Source organism: Drosophila mauritiana, unplaced genomic scaffold (genome assembly GCF_004382145.1).
Source record: "Drosophila mauritiana strain mau12 unplaced genomic scaffold, ASM438214v1 U_208, whole genome shotgun sequence".
Lineage (NCBI taxonomy): Eukaryota > Metazoa > Arthropoda > Insecta > Diptera > Drosophilidae > Drosophila > Drosophila mauritiana.
In genome coordinates, this window is record NW_022881343.1 from 915 (window position 1) to 15922 (window position 15008).

The 15008-nt window shown below is 40.1% G+C and overlaps 1 non-coding gene and 2 pseudogenes across 1 annotated transcript; all 3 read right to left on the reverse strand.

Moving 5' to 3' along the window:
• Positions 1-293: 293 nt before the first annotated feature.
• On the reverse strand, positions 294-471 carry LOC117149403 (annotated as a pseudogene).
• Positions 472-1161: 690 nt separating this feature from the next.
• Positions 1162-3161, reverse strand: LOC117149399. Its single transcript, XR_004460270.1, has one exon. It is a non-coding gene; the product is annotated as a small subunit ribosomal RNA (ribosomal RNA).
• A 3310-nt stretch (positions 3162-6471) lies between these two features.
• On the reverse strand, positions 6472-14926 carry LOC117149401 (annotated as a pseudogene).
• Between the last annotated feature and the right edge of the window lie 82 nt (positions 14927-15008).

Consider the following 15008-nt stretch of genomic DNA (forward strand, 5'->3'; position numbering starts at 1 on the left):
TTTTTTATCCATTTAACGAACCAACGAAGAATAATAACAAAACCAAGATTTTTCTTTTTCCGAATCATTAATAAGAGACAATTCTAGATGAAAAATATTTCAATTTTTTATGCTAGACATTTCTCAGTATTATTTGATTGAAAAAGAAAATATTTCTCTTCGTTTTTCACATTCAAATGTGAGATAATGTTTTTCATTTCTTTTTTAATATTATGAATAAAATCATTATTTAATCCAATAATATACCATATGCTTATAAAAAATTTATAAACAACTTAATTAGCATAGTCTTACAACCCTCAACCATATGTAGTCCAAGCAGCACTATAAAATTAATTAAAGTACATAACAGCATGGACTGCGATATGCGTTCAAAATGTCGATGTTCATGTGTCCTGCAGTTCACACGATGACGCACAGTTTGCTGCGTTCTCATCGACCCATGAGCCGAGTGATCCACCGCTTAGAGTTTTATAATTCATTTTTATATAATATCAATATTGTTTTTATTGAAAGAAATTAAAAATACACCATTTTACTGGCATATATCAATTCCTTCAATAAATTTATTTTTATACCTAAAAAATAAATGTTGCGAATATGTCTTAGTTTCATATAAGCATTATGTATCATAAAAATCTGGTTATGGTTTGCTATTTTGGGTGACACATACTGCAAAATTTATATAAAACATTAAACCTGATGGATGACAGGTACAAACATTGTATATTTTAGGTTGTTGCATTAGCCAACGTATGCTCATAACATAGATGAACAATACATATTCGCAACGCGTGTATATTATGGTCCATATACACACACACTTATTTTGAATACCACATTCAAAATTATTTTAATTTTAATTCGACTTCTACTTTCAAATTTTGTTCAGTTTCTTCGATTTCCATTTTCGAGAATTTGTTTTTATAGGAAACGCCATTGTTGTAGTAGGTTACTGCCACAAATACGCACAACAACATTAATAATGTTAAAGTCTTTTTATGAGGTTGCCAAGCCCCACATATAAAATAAAAGCCATCTTCATTTTATTTTGACTTTAACTTTTGATTCCGTGGAATCATTTTGTAATATTTTTATTTTGGTAAATTGTATTTATTTGTATTATAACAAATGTTTATTAACGATAAGGATATTATACAATAATGATCCTTCCGCAGGTTCACCTACGGAAACCTTGTTACGACTTTTACTTCCTCTAAATAATCAAGTTCGGTCAACTTTGCGAAACAACCGTAACACGCAAGGCGTCACAGTGATCACGTCCGGAGACCTCACTAAATAATTCAATCGGTAGTAGCGACGGGCGGTGTGTACAAAGGGCAGGGACGTAATCAATGCGAGTTAATGACTCACACTTACTGGGAATTCCAAGTTCATGTGAACAGTTTCAGTTCACAATCCCAAGCATGAAAGTGGTTCAGCGGTTTACCCCGGACCTCTCGGTCTAGGAAATACACGTTGATACTTTCATTGTAGCGCGCGTGCAGCCCAGGACATCTAAGGGCATCACAGACCTGTTATTGCTCAATCTCATTATTGCTAGACGCAATTTGTCCATTTAAGAAGCTAGTGTCCTTATAATGGGACAAACCAACAGGTACGGCTCCACTTACATAAACACATTCAAACACAATAAACATTTTTACTGCCACCATGAATGAAGGCTACATAAGCTTCAGCACCATAATCCTGAAGATATCTATTTAATATATTTGAGTCTCGTTCGTTATCGGAATTAACCAGACAAATCACTCCACGAACTAAGAACGGCCATGCACCACCACCCATAGATTCGAGAAAGAGCTATCAATCTGTCTTACACACTTATGTTCGGACCTGGTAAGTTTTCCCGTGTTGAGTCAAATTAAGCCGCAGGCTCCACTCCTGGTGGTGCCCTTCCGTCAATTCCTTTAAGTTTCAGCTTTGCAACCATACTTCCCCCGGAGCCCAAAAGCTTTGGTTTCCCGGGGGAAGCGACTGAGAGAGCCATAAAAGTAGCTACACCCCAATTGCTAGCTGGCATCGTTTATGGTTAGAACTAGGGCGGTATCTGATCGCCTTCGAACCTCTAACTTTCGTTCTTGATTAATGAAAACATCTTTTGGCAAATGCTTTCGCTTAAGTTAGTCTTACGACGGTCCAAGAATTTCACCTCTCGCGTCGTAATACTAATGCCCCCAAACTGCTTCTATTAATCATTACCTCTTGATCTGAAAACCAATGAAAGCAGAACAGAGGTCTTATTTCATTATCCCATGCACAGAATATTCAGGCATTTGAAGCCTGCTTTAAGCACTCTAATTTGTTCAAAGTAATAGTACCGGCCCACAATAACACTCGTTTAAGAGCACTAGTGCAGGTTTTTAAATAGGAGGAACATATGAAAAAATACAAGTATTTAATCACATATAAGAACTCCACCGGTAATACGCTTACATACATAAAGGTATAGTACTAACCACAATTGTAAGTTGTACTACCCGTATGAAGCACAAGTTCAACTACGAACGTTTTAACCGCAACAACTTTAATATACGCTATTGGAGCTGGAATTACCGCGGCTGCTGGCACCAGACTTGCCCTCCAATTGGTCCTTGTTAAAGGATTTAAAGTGTACTCATTCCAATTACAGGGCCTCGGATATGAGTCCTGTATTGTTATTTTTCGTCACTACCTCCCCGAGCTGGGAGTGGGTAATTTACGCGCCTGCTGCCTTCCTTAGATGTGGTAGCCGTTTCTCAGGCTCCCTCTCCGGAATCGAACCCTGATTCCCCGTTACCCGTTGCAACCATGGTAGTCCTAGATACTACCATCAAAAGTTGATAGGGCAGACATTTGAAAGATCTGTCGTCGGTACAAGACCATACGATCTGCATGTTATCTAGAGTTCAACCAATATAACGATCTTGCGATCGCTTGGTTTTAGCCTAATAAAAGCACATGTCCCATAAGGTTCATGTTTTAATTGCATGTATTAGCTCTAGAATTACCACAGTTATCCAAGTAACTGTTAACGATCTAAGGAACCATAACTGATATAATGAGCCTTTTGCGGTTTCACTTTTAATTCGTGTGTACTTAGACATGCATGGCTTAATCTTTGAGACAAGCATATAACTACTGGCAGGATCAACCAGAATAATGTTTTTCCTTCATATTCCATTCATATATTTTGAATCGAAATAAGCAATATAATAGATATATAGATATATAGATTTTTCACTTTATATAATTCCATGATTTTTATTATATTGAATAAAATTCAATATTTCGCCTTTGGGTAAAATTTTAAATATATAAGTAAAAAAATCCATTCGATTACGGCCATTTTTATATAGCATTCGTAATCCATATTTTCATTTTTAATTTATACTTGTTTTACCAATATAACAAGAATTTCATCTAATTATTGTAATATATATATTTCTATAATTTTATCTTTTTATACATACATATTTCATTATAAAATATCATTTTATTTCCAACATACATAATTATTGTATCCACACATGTACAATTTTTGTTTAACCAATATAAATATTAAGTTAAATCATTTGCATTTTGAAGATAAATTTAAAATTTATCTCTTTTCATATATATCTCTGGTAATATATAACATAAAACCAAGCGCATATGATAATATTTCCACATTTAATATATAATTTTATATTTCTTTCATAAGAATCCATATTTGTATTATACCGTAACGATATAATAATCCAACTATACGGCAGGTAATAAATTAATATTTGCCTGCCTCCAAAAATTAACGATAATATATGGAAACGATTTGTTATTCTATATATAATAGAAACTTGACTTTTGTTTCAACGATATTATCTATAAAGCGTATATTCCTATTATCCGCGGAGCCAAGTCCCGTGTTCTATAGAACTGAGAAACAAATTTGTACGGATAATAATATACTTTATTGTATGTAACCAATATAAACATAATCCGAAATAAATATTTCGAATAATGCGGGAGGTCGGCAACCACTGCCTACCTATAGTAGTTTTTGAACCCGCTGTCCTCAAAGCGGGTATTTTCAATTCCGTTTGCCACCCAACATACGGGCTATTCTCTTATATATTAAGAGATTATAGGAACATTTCATTTTTTTTCCATTATTCATATATAATATGATTATTTTTTCCCTTATACATATAATAATTAATCATTTTCATATGTATATTATTTAATTTACTCATATAATTGCCAAAATCATATGAATACATAAGTTTTGAACAATATGAGAGGTCGGCAACCACTGCCTACCTATAGTAGTTTTTGAACCCTCTGTCGTAATTCCGGTCGTTTACACTACTATACCCTCTCACTATAATGGCTTTTCTCTATAATACTAAGAGAATGTGGGATATTTTCAGCATTTTTTCCCTTATACATATAATAATTAATAATTTTCATATGTATATTATTTAATTTACTCATATAATTGCCAAAATCATATAAATACATAAGTTTTGAACAATATCAGAGGTCAGCAACGGTCTTTCCTCTATAATACTAAGATAATATGGGAATATTTTCAGCATTTTTTCCCTTATACATTTATACATATAATAATTAATCATTTTCATATGTATATTATTTAATTTACTCATATTATTGCCAAAATCATATAAATACATAAGTTTTGAACAATATCAGAGGTCAGCAACGGTCTTTCCTCTATAATACTAAGATAATGTGGGAATATTTCATCATTTTTTCCTTTATACATTTATACATATAATATTTAATCATTTTATATGTATATTATTTAATTTACTCATATAATTGCCAAAATCATATAAATACATAAGTTTTGAACAATATCAGAGGTCGGCAACGGTCTTTCCTCTATAATACTAAGATAATATGGGAATATTTCAGCATTTTTTCCCTTATACATATAATAATTAATCATTTTCATATGTATATTATTTAATTTACTCGTATAATTGCCAAAATCCTATGAAGACATAAGAGAATACAATATGAGAGGTCGGCGCAACCATAATATAGTAGTTGATGACGAGGTGTTTGGCAACTTGATACAATTCTTTAAAAAGTCTTTATATTAATTATATGATAGGGACAATATCATATGCGTCACTAAATTGATGACGAGGTGTTTGGCAACGTGACACAAATCATTAAAGTCTTTATATTAATTATATGATAGAGACAATATCATATGCGTCACTAAATTGATGACGAGGTATTTGGCAACTTGATAGAATTCTTTAAAGTCTTTATATCAAAAATTATATGATAGGGACAATATCATATGCGTCACTAAATTGATGACGAGGTGTTTGGCAACTTGACACAATTCATTAAAGTCTTTATATTAATTATATGATAGAGACAATATCATATGCGTCACTAAATTGATGACGAGGTATTTGGCAACTTGATATAATTCTTTAAAGTCTTTATATCAAATATTATATGATAGGGACAATATCATATGCGTCACTAAATTGATGACGAGGTGTTTGGCAACTTGACACAATTCATTAAAGTCTTTATATTAATTATATTATAGGGACAATATCATATGCGTCACTAAATTGATGACGAGGTATTTGGCAACTTGATACAATTCTTTAAAGTTTTTATATCAAAAATTATATGATAGGGACAATATCATATGCGTCACTAAATTGATGACGAGGTGTTTGGCAACTTGACACAATTCATTAAAGTCTTTATATTAATTATATGATAGGGACAATATCATATGCGTCACTAAATTGATGACGAGGTATTTGGCAACTTGATACAATTCTTTAAAGTTTTTATATCAAAAATTATATGATAGGGACAATATCATATGCGTCACTAAATTGATGACGAGGTGTTTGGCAACTTGACACAATTCATTAAAGTCTTTATATTAATTATATGATAGAGACAATATCATATGCGTCACTAAATTGATGACGAGGTATTTGGCAACTTGATATAATTCTTTAAAGTCTTTATATCAAAAATTATATGATAGGGACAATATCATATGCGTCACTAAATTGATGACGAGGTGTTTGGCAACTTGACACAATTCATTAAAGTCTTTATATTAATTATATGATAGGGACAATATCATATGCGTCACTAAATTGATGACGAGGTATTTGGCAACTTGATACAATTCTTTAAAGTTTTTATATCAAAAATTATATGATAGGGACAATATCATATGCGTCACTAAATTGATGACGAGGTGTTTGGCAACTTGACACAATTCATTAAAGTCTTTATATTAATTATATGATAGGGACAATATCATATGCGTCACTAAATTGATGACGAGGTATTTGGCAACGTGATAGAATTCTTTAAAGTCTTTATATCAAAAATTATATGATAGGGACAATATCATATGCGTCACTAAATTGATGACGAGGTGTTTGTTTGGCTACAGGAAAAATCATTTATTTATCGAATCATCAAGCAAAGGATAAGCTTCAGTGGATCGCAGTATGGCAGCTGCTCAACCACTTACAACACCTTGCCTGTTACAAAAGTCGTTTACAATTGATTCTAGGCTTTGTCATTGTATTAAATAATGCTTTTATATGTAACTAGCGCGGCATCAGGTGATCGAAGATCCTCCTAATTTACTATGTTACAAATTACATTGGCATCACATCCATTGTCGTTTATAAAATAAATTATAAACTTTAAATGGTTTAGAAGCCATACAATGCAAATTGCCCCTTATTTATCATTGCAGTCCAGCACGGATACGACCTTAGAGGCGTTCAGGCATAATCCAACGGACGTAGCGTCATACCACTGTTCGCTCGAACAAGTATTGTGCCATTGGTCCGTACCTGCGGTTCCTCTCGTACTACGCAGGAATGCTGTCGCAACAACGTTTTGTCATTAGTAGGGTAAAACTAACCTGTCTCACGACGGTCTAAACCCAGCTCACGTTCCCTTGCATGGGTGAACAATCCAACGCTTGGTGAATTTTGCTTCACAATGATAGGAAGAGCCGACATCGAAGGATCAAAAAGCGACGTCGCTATGAACGCTTGGCCGCCACAAGCCAGTTATCCCTATGGTAACTTTTCTGACACCTCTTGTTAAAAACTCTTTAAACCAAAAGGATCGATAGGCCGAGCTTTTGCTGTCCCTGTGTGTACTGAACACCGAGATCAAGTCAGCATTTGCCCTTTTGCTCTATGTGTGGTTTCTGTCCGCACTGAGCTGGCCTTGGGACACCTCCGTTATTATTTGAGAGATGTACCGCCCCAGTCAAACTCCCTACCTGGCAATGTCCTTGAATTGGATCATACCTGAGTAATTGGAGTTATACCAAATTTTCAAATCAAAAATACATAAATGCATCGTTTTATTAAAGAATTTGTTTGCGATTATATAACAAACTCGTGATACTTTGATCAAGAAGCTTGCATCAAAACCCAATACCATAAGATATAATAAATATATCCGTATAATGGCTAGGAAATGATACACGTTCCATTTAATCAAGTAAGTAAGGAAACAATAAGAGTAGTGGTATTTCATTGACGATACCAAACCGAGGTCTAATATCTCCCACTTATTCTACACCTCTTATGTCTCCTTACACTGCCAGATTAGAGTCAAGCTCAAAAGGGTCTTCTTTCCCCGCTAATTATTCCAAGCCCGTTCCCTTGGCTGTGGTTTCGCTAGATAGTAGATAGGGACAGTAGGAATCTCGTTAATCCATTCATGCGCGTCACTAATTAGATGGGTCGCGATCGAACACTCGACGAGTGCAGACGTGCCTGCGGATCGACAGCAAATTGTTAGCAAATTGTTAGCAAATTGTTCACAGTTGTAAGTCCCGTTACTTGTGCCCAGCCACTTCGCGTCGCGTGATCTTGTCGCGCGTTTTGATTGGCCCAGCCAACGTACCTAACGGTAGTTCGCACTAACACCATCGCACACCCGAGTGTGCGTGTTATCAGCGCAAAAAACCCAGTGCTCGAAGCAGCGGTATAATTGCAAAGCAGCAGCCACGTGCTGCCTGGCTCACCGGCTTACGGTGCCCAGCTTCCCCCCCCCCCCCCCTCCTCACTCCTTATCAACTTTGGAGAAGATGGACTGGCAGGCCCCCCCGCGCACCCACAAGCTTGGAACAACACCACGCAAAAAGGCTCTGAGAACACGCAAGAGCAGCTCCAGCAGCGAGGGAAGCACCTCGCATACAGAGCCGGGCGAGATAAAGCGAAAACCGGCAAAGAAAGCACAGGGAGAGGAGCTGGAAGATAAGCCAAGCACTAGCGCAGCTCTGCGCAAGAAGCTCGCCAACAACGCCTTCGCTTTACTCTCGACCGAAGAAGACGAGTACGACCAAGAGAGCTCTGATGACGAACCCGGACCTAAAGACGATTCCAAGCCCAAGACCCCCGAGAAACCAAAGCCCACCCCGAAGACCATCAAGCCACCTCCGATTTTTATCCCCGATGTGACCAACATCTCGGCACTCGTCAAGATGATCACGACTCTTGTAGGCCCGAAGAACAATTTTACCTACAAGACCGTGAATGGCAACAACGTACGTGTCATGATGCCGGACAAAGAGTCCTATACAGCTCTGCGTCTCCAACTTGTGGCCCAAAACAAGAGGCATCGGACTTTCCAGCCGAAAGATGAACGTGCATACAAGGTTGTCATCAAAGGACTCCACCACTCCACCGATCGTGAGGAAATCATTGAAGACCTTCGCAGACAAGGGCACGCTGTTAGAGATCTGCACAATCCCATTGGCAGAAGAACTAAAGAACCGCTGGGAATATTCTTCGCCAACCTGGAGCCTTCCAGCAACAACAAAGACGTCTACCAAGTCAAGCGGATCTGCAGGTCGGTAGTAACCATTGAACCGCCGCAGAAGTTCAACGACGTGCCTCAATGCTTCAGGTGCCAAGGATTCGGTCATACACAGCGTTACTGCTTCCTGGAATACCGATGTGTAAAGTGTGGAGGCCCTCACGAATCGAGGGCATGTGAGAAGAGGGAGGACGACAAAGCGTGCTGCTTCCACTGCCAGGCGGACCATCCTGCGTCTTTCAAGGGATGCCCTGCATACAAAAGGGCCAAAGCACTAGCTGCTCCGAAAACAAGGCCCGTCGCTAATGCTAACAAGGCGCCGCCCGTGGCATCACCAAACGTCACCTCTGGCAGGAGCTACCGAGACGCCCTCAACGGAGTGCACGCAGCACCGCAGAATCCCACAACCCCAGTCCAAACCCAAACAGAAACCCCACACTCCGGTCAGATAGAAGCGATGTTCGCTCGCATGGAAGGAATGATGGAAAGGATGATGGAGCGCATGTTCACCCAGATGACACAGCTGGTGGCCACCATTCTCAACAGCAAGTCATGCAACTAAAGCTCCACCTAGTCGTCTGGAATGCGAACGGCCTGCAGAACAGCAAGGCCATAGTCGAGCACCATCTGAAGACCCACCAGATCGATATCCTACTTGTAGCCGAAACCCACTTCTCCCCCAGATCCCACTTTAATATCAGCGGATATGACCTCATCCATGCAGACCATCCTTCTGGCAGAGCACGCGGTGGAGCAGCCATCCTCATCAGGAGCGGTATTCAATACCTAGAGCTGCCCGCGTTTCAGCAAGACTGGGCACAATGTCCTGTCATCAGGATTGTCAGCCCGCAAGGAGATTTAGACATTGGAGCGGTCTACTTTCCCCCCAGATACCGCATAACAGCATCTCACCTCAGTGAGTTCTTCGAGCATTTTGGGCCCCGCTTCATAGCAGCTGGAGATTATAACGCCAAACATTCTTGGTGGGGATCGCGCGCCAACAACCCCAAAGGGAAAACTCTGTTTGGGTACCTGCAACGCCACCGACTGGACTGCCACTCCACTGGCGAGCCCACTCACTGGCCAACGAATCCCCTCAAGACTCCAGACCTGCTGGACTTTGCTGTGTCGAAAGGCATAGGGCATGCGAAGATCAGCTGCACAACAAATGCTGATCTCCTGTCAGACCACTGTGCAATAAACGTGCTAATCAACACGCCAGTCCTCAGGAAAACCCCGCTCAGAAGGCTCACTGGAAAATATACCGACGCCGCCAAGTTCGCGTCCTGGATGCTCTCCACCGTCAATCCGAACCCCATCCTCAACACACCCAGGAACATTGATGAAGCTATCGGGAATCTCACCAGGCAGATGCAAAACGCTGCGGAATTCGCAAGCCCACCGCCACCAAAGACTGCGAGAACACCTAGCAGGGACCTCCACCTCTGGTCCCCGGAAATTGCGGCACTCGTGACTGAGAAGAGGCGTCTCAGGAGAGTTTGGTTCTTGACGCGCAATCCAAGAGACAAAACAGCGCTCAATCACGCCACAAAGGAGTTGAAGGACAAGATCTCCAGCCTACGCCAGGACTCCTTCCTCAGATTCCTCGAGGAACTCTCTCCCGGGGACCCAGACCACAATCTGTGGAACGTCACCCGCCACATTAAACGACCAGCCAAAAAGGTTTCCGCAGTGCGCAAAGCAGATGGATCCTGGTGCCGTTCGGATGCTGAAAGAGCAGAAGCTTTCGCCGAACACCTTTACAACGCCTTCTCTCCGTTCGACTGCTGCACTGCCGAAGAACATGCTGAAACAGCCCGGTTTCTCAATAGCCCAAGCTCTCCCGGTCCCCCGTTGGAACCAGTCGACCCTGAGGAAGTTGCGCAGGAGATTGCTCTACTGAAGAACAACAAATCTCCAGGCCTGGATCGTATAGATGCGGCGGCCCTAAAAATGCTCCCATTCCGCTGCACACAAATGCTGGCCAGCATTTACAACAGCTGCTTCCGGCTAGGGTACTTCCCGGAAGAGTGGAAAAGAGCAGAGGTTATTGTCCTCCTCAAGCCTGGTAAGCCTGAAGCCAATCTCGCCTCCTATCGTCCGATTAGTTTGCTGGCAATCCTCTCCAAAATACTCGAAAGAGTATTTTTGCGCAGAGTATTGCCAGTACTGGATGAGGCTGGTTTGATCCCCGATCACCAGTTTGGCTTCAGGCGCTCCCACGGAACACCAGAGCAATGCCACCGGCTAGTCGAACGGATCCTCGAGGCATTCGAGCAAAAGAAATACTGCTGCGCTGTAATGCTCGACGTGAAGCAGGCATTCGACAGAGTTTGGCATCCTGGACTCCTCCATAAACTCAAATCCTACCTCCCAAGCCCCCATTTTACCCTCCTCAAATCCTACACTGAGGGAAGAGCATTCCAAGTCAGATGCGGAAGTGCAATAAGCCTACCCAGACTGATCAGAGCTGGAGTTCCGCAAGGCAGTGTGCTCGGACCAATACTGTACACCCTTTACACCGCAGACCTTCCCATAATCCCCTCCAGGAACCTAACTATAGCGACTTATGCAGATGACACGGCTTTCCTCGCCTCCTCATCCGACCCACGAGAAGCCTCCGAAACAATCCAAAGGCAAATGGACGCGCTACATCCCTGGCTCAGCAGGTGGAACATCGTAGTGAACGCGGAAAAATCTACCCAAACAACATTTGCACTAAGGAGAGGAGACTGCCCACCGGTCACGCTAAACGGAGTCATCATTCCCAACGCACCCGCACCCAAGTACCTAGGACTTACCCTGGACCGCAGGCTCACTTGGCGTCCCCACATCGTCAGCAAACGCATACAGGCCGATGCGCGTCTGAGGCAGATGCATTGGCTTATTGGGAGAGGGTCCAAGCTAAGGCAGAACCACAAAATCCTGGTGTACAAGGCAATTCTCAAGCCCATCTGGACCTACGGGATACAGCTATGGGGCACGGCAAGCCACACGAATCGCCTGCGTATACAGCGGTTCCAGAATAGGTGCTTGAGAATTGCCTGTAATGCGCATCCCTACCACGAGAATGTCGCCATACATAGGGAACTTGGAATCCCACAAGTCGCTGATGAAATCTCCAGGCTCAGCGAGAGATACCTGAAAAGGCTCGAAAACCACCCTAACCACCTCGCCACCAACCTGTTAGACAATAGCCAAACAAGCAGACGTCTCATGAGGAGACACCCTCTCGATCTTCCACAACAATAGACAACACATATAAAACCCGCCACAAATACATGTACAATAGTATCCCTTAAGCTAATGTTCCCCCGCAAAACCATTTAATTATTGTCCACTAGGACAGATTTTAAATAAATAAACGCACGCTAAAAAAAAAAAAAAAAAAAAAAAAAAAAACTAATTAGATGACGAGGCATTTGGCTACCTTAAGAGAGTCATAGTTACTCCCGCCGTTGACCCGCGCTTACTTGAATTTCTTCACTTTGACATTCAGAGCACTGGGCAGAAATCACATTGTGTCAACACCCGCTAGGGCCATCACAATGCTTTGTTTTAATTAGACAGTCGGATTCCCCAAGTCCGTGCCAGTTCTGAATTGATTGTTAATTGATAATCGTTATAATTGATAAGAACTAATTGGTTTAACCCAAATAGTATTCTTAAAAATTTTAGCAAGAAAGTTCCACAATTGGCTACGTAACTAAACTATCCGGGGAACAAGTAACTAACATAAATGCTAGAAACTCTATTTACCCAGAACGAGCACATAAACCATGTTATTGTTTCCCAATCAAGCCCGACTATCTCAATCTTCAGAGCCAATCCTTATCCCGAAGTTACGGATCTAATTTGCCGACTTCCCTTACCTACATTATTCTATCGACTAGAGACTCTTCACCTTGGAGACCAGCTGCGGATATTGGTACGGCCTGTTGAGAAGTTTGCGTGTCCCCACCATAAATTTTCAAGGTCCGAGGAGAAAATATCGACACAACAGTATATGTCATGCTCTTCTAGCCCATCTACCATATCTCTCTGCGAAAGACTTCCATGGTAGTACGGCTATAAAACAGAAAAGAAAACTCTTCCGATATCTCTCGACGGCTTCTTTATGGTCGTTCCTGTTGCCAGGATGAGCACGAGGCCCATATTTAATAACAAACGGATACTCAACAGGTTACGGAATTGGAACCGTATTCCCTTTCGTTCAAAATTATTCAAGTGTATTATATTCGCTTTGTTTATATAGTTAGGCATTTTTGTTTTACTTGAAAATTTTCGGCTTTCGCCTTGAACTTAGGACCGACTAACTCGTGATCAACCACTGTTCACACGAAACCCTTCTCCACTTCAGTCCTCCAAGGTCTCATTCGATTATTTGCTACTACCACCAAGATCTGTACCAATGGCAGCTCCATGCAGGCTTACGCCAAACACTTCTACGCATACCATTGTACCTTCCTACTCACTAAAGTTTCAAAATTTATATCACAAGTAATATAAATCATCTACTTTAGCGGTAATGTATAGGTATACAACTTAAGCGCCATCCATTTTAAGGGCTAGTTGCTTCGGCAGGTGAGTTGTTACACACTCCTTAGCGGATTTCGACTTCCATGATCACCGTCCTGCTGTTTTAAGCAACCAACGCCTTTCATGGTATCTGCATGAGTTGTTAATTTGGGCACCGTAACATTACGTTTGGTTCATCCCACAGCGCCAGTTCTGCTTACCAAAAGTGGCCCACTGGGCACATTATATCATAACCTTGAACTTCATATCAAGAAAGTTAAGGTTCTTACCCATTTAAAGTTTGAGAATAGGTTAAGATCGTTTCGACCCTAAGGCCTCTAATCATTCGCTTTACCAGATAAGATTATTTTATATAATATTAAAATGCACCAGCTATCCTGAGGGAAACTTCGGAAGGAACCAGCTACTAGATGGTTCGATTGGTCTTTCGCCCCTATACTCAATTCTGACAATCGATTTGCACGTCAGAACTGTTTCGGTCTTCCATCAGGGTTTCCCCTGACTTCAACCTGATCAAGTATAGTTCACCATCTTTCGGGTCACAGCATATATGCTCAAGGTACGTTCCAGTTAGAGGCATAAATAATATAAATATACATTATACATAACTATATAGAACGCCCCGGGATTGTGTTAATTAGCTATAAATAGCTAAAAAACTAATCCCATTATTAGTCAAGTTAATTACGCTATTAGGTTTACATCCCAATAACTTGCACATATGTTAGACTCCTTGGTCCGTGTTTCAAGACGGGTCCCGAAGGTATCCTGAATCTTTCGCATTGTTAATCATACAAGAGCATATAATAAACACAAAAATCAATGATAATTATGCCATTATATAATTCCGAAAAATTAACGCTCTGTAATAATATAAATCTATCAGCACTTTATCAAATTAATAACATTTATTCTGTGTTAAAATGCAAGCAATTTAATTGGAATAAACTATAAGTTATATTTTATGATAAATTTGGGATATGCTAATAGATTACAATGTCCTTATATGGAAAAAATGCACATTATTCTTAATAATATTATTTAAATATTACAATTTTAATGATGAATTTTCCATAACGGATATTCAGGTTCATCGGGCTTAACCTCTAAGCAGTTTCACGTACTGTTTAACTCTCTATTCAGAGTTCTTTTCAACTTTCCCTCACGGTACTTGTTTACTATCGGTCTCATGGTTATATTTAGTTTTAGATGGAGTTTACCACCCACTTAGTGCTGCACTATCAAGCAACACGACTCTTTGGAAACATCATCTAGTAATCATTAACGTTATACGGGCCTGGCACCCTCTATGGGTAAATGGCCTCATTTAAGAAGGACTTAAATCATTAATTTCTCATACTAGAATATTGACGCTCCATACACTGCATCTCACATTTGCCATATAGACAAAGTGACTTAGTGCTGAACTGTTTTCTTTTCGCTCGCCGCTACTAAGAAAATCCTTGTTAGTTTCTTTTCCTCCCCTAATTAATATGCTTAAATTCAGGGGGTAGTCCCATATGAGTTGAGGTTGTATATATAACTATTTTTTGCCATAAATTCTTTATATATAAATGATAAAACAATCAATTAAATTCGTTATAAATAGTTCCAAT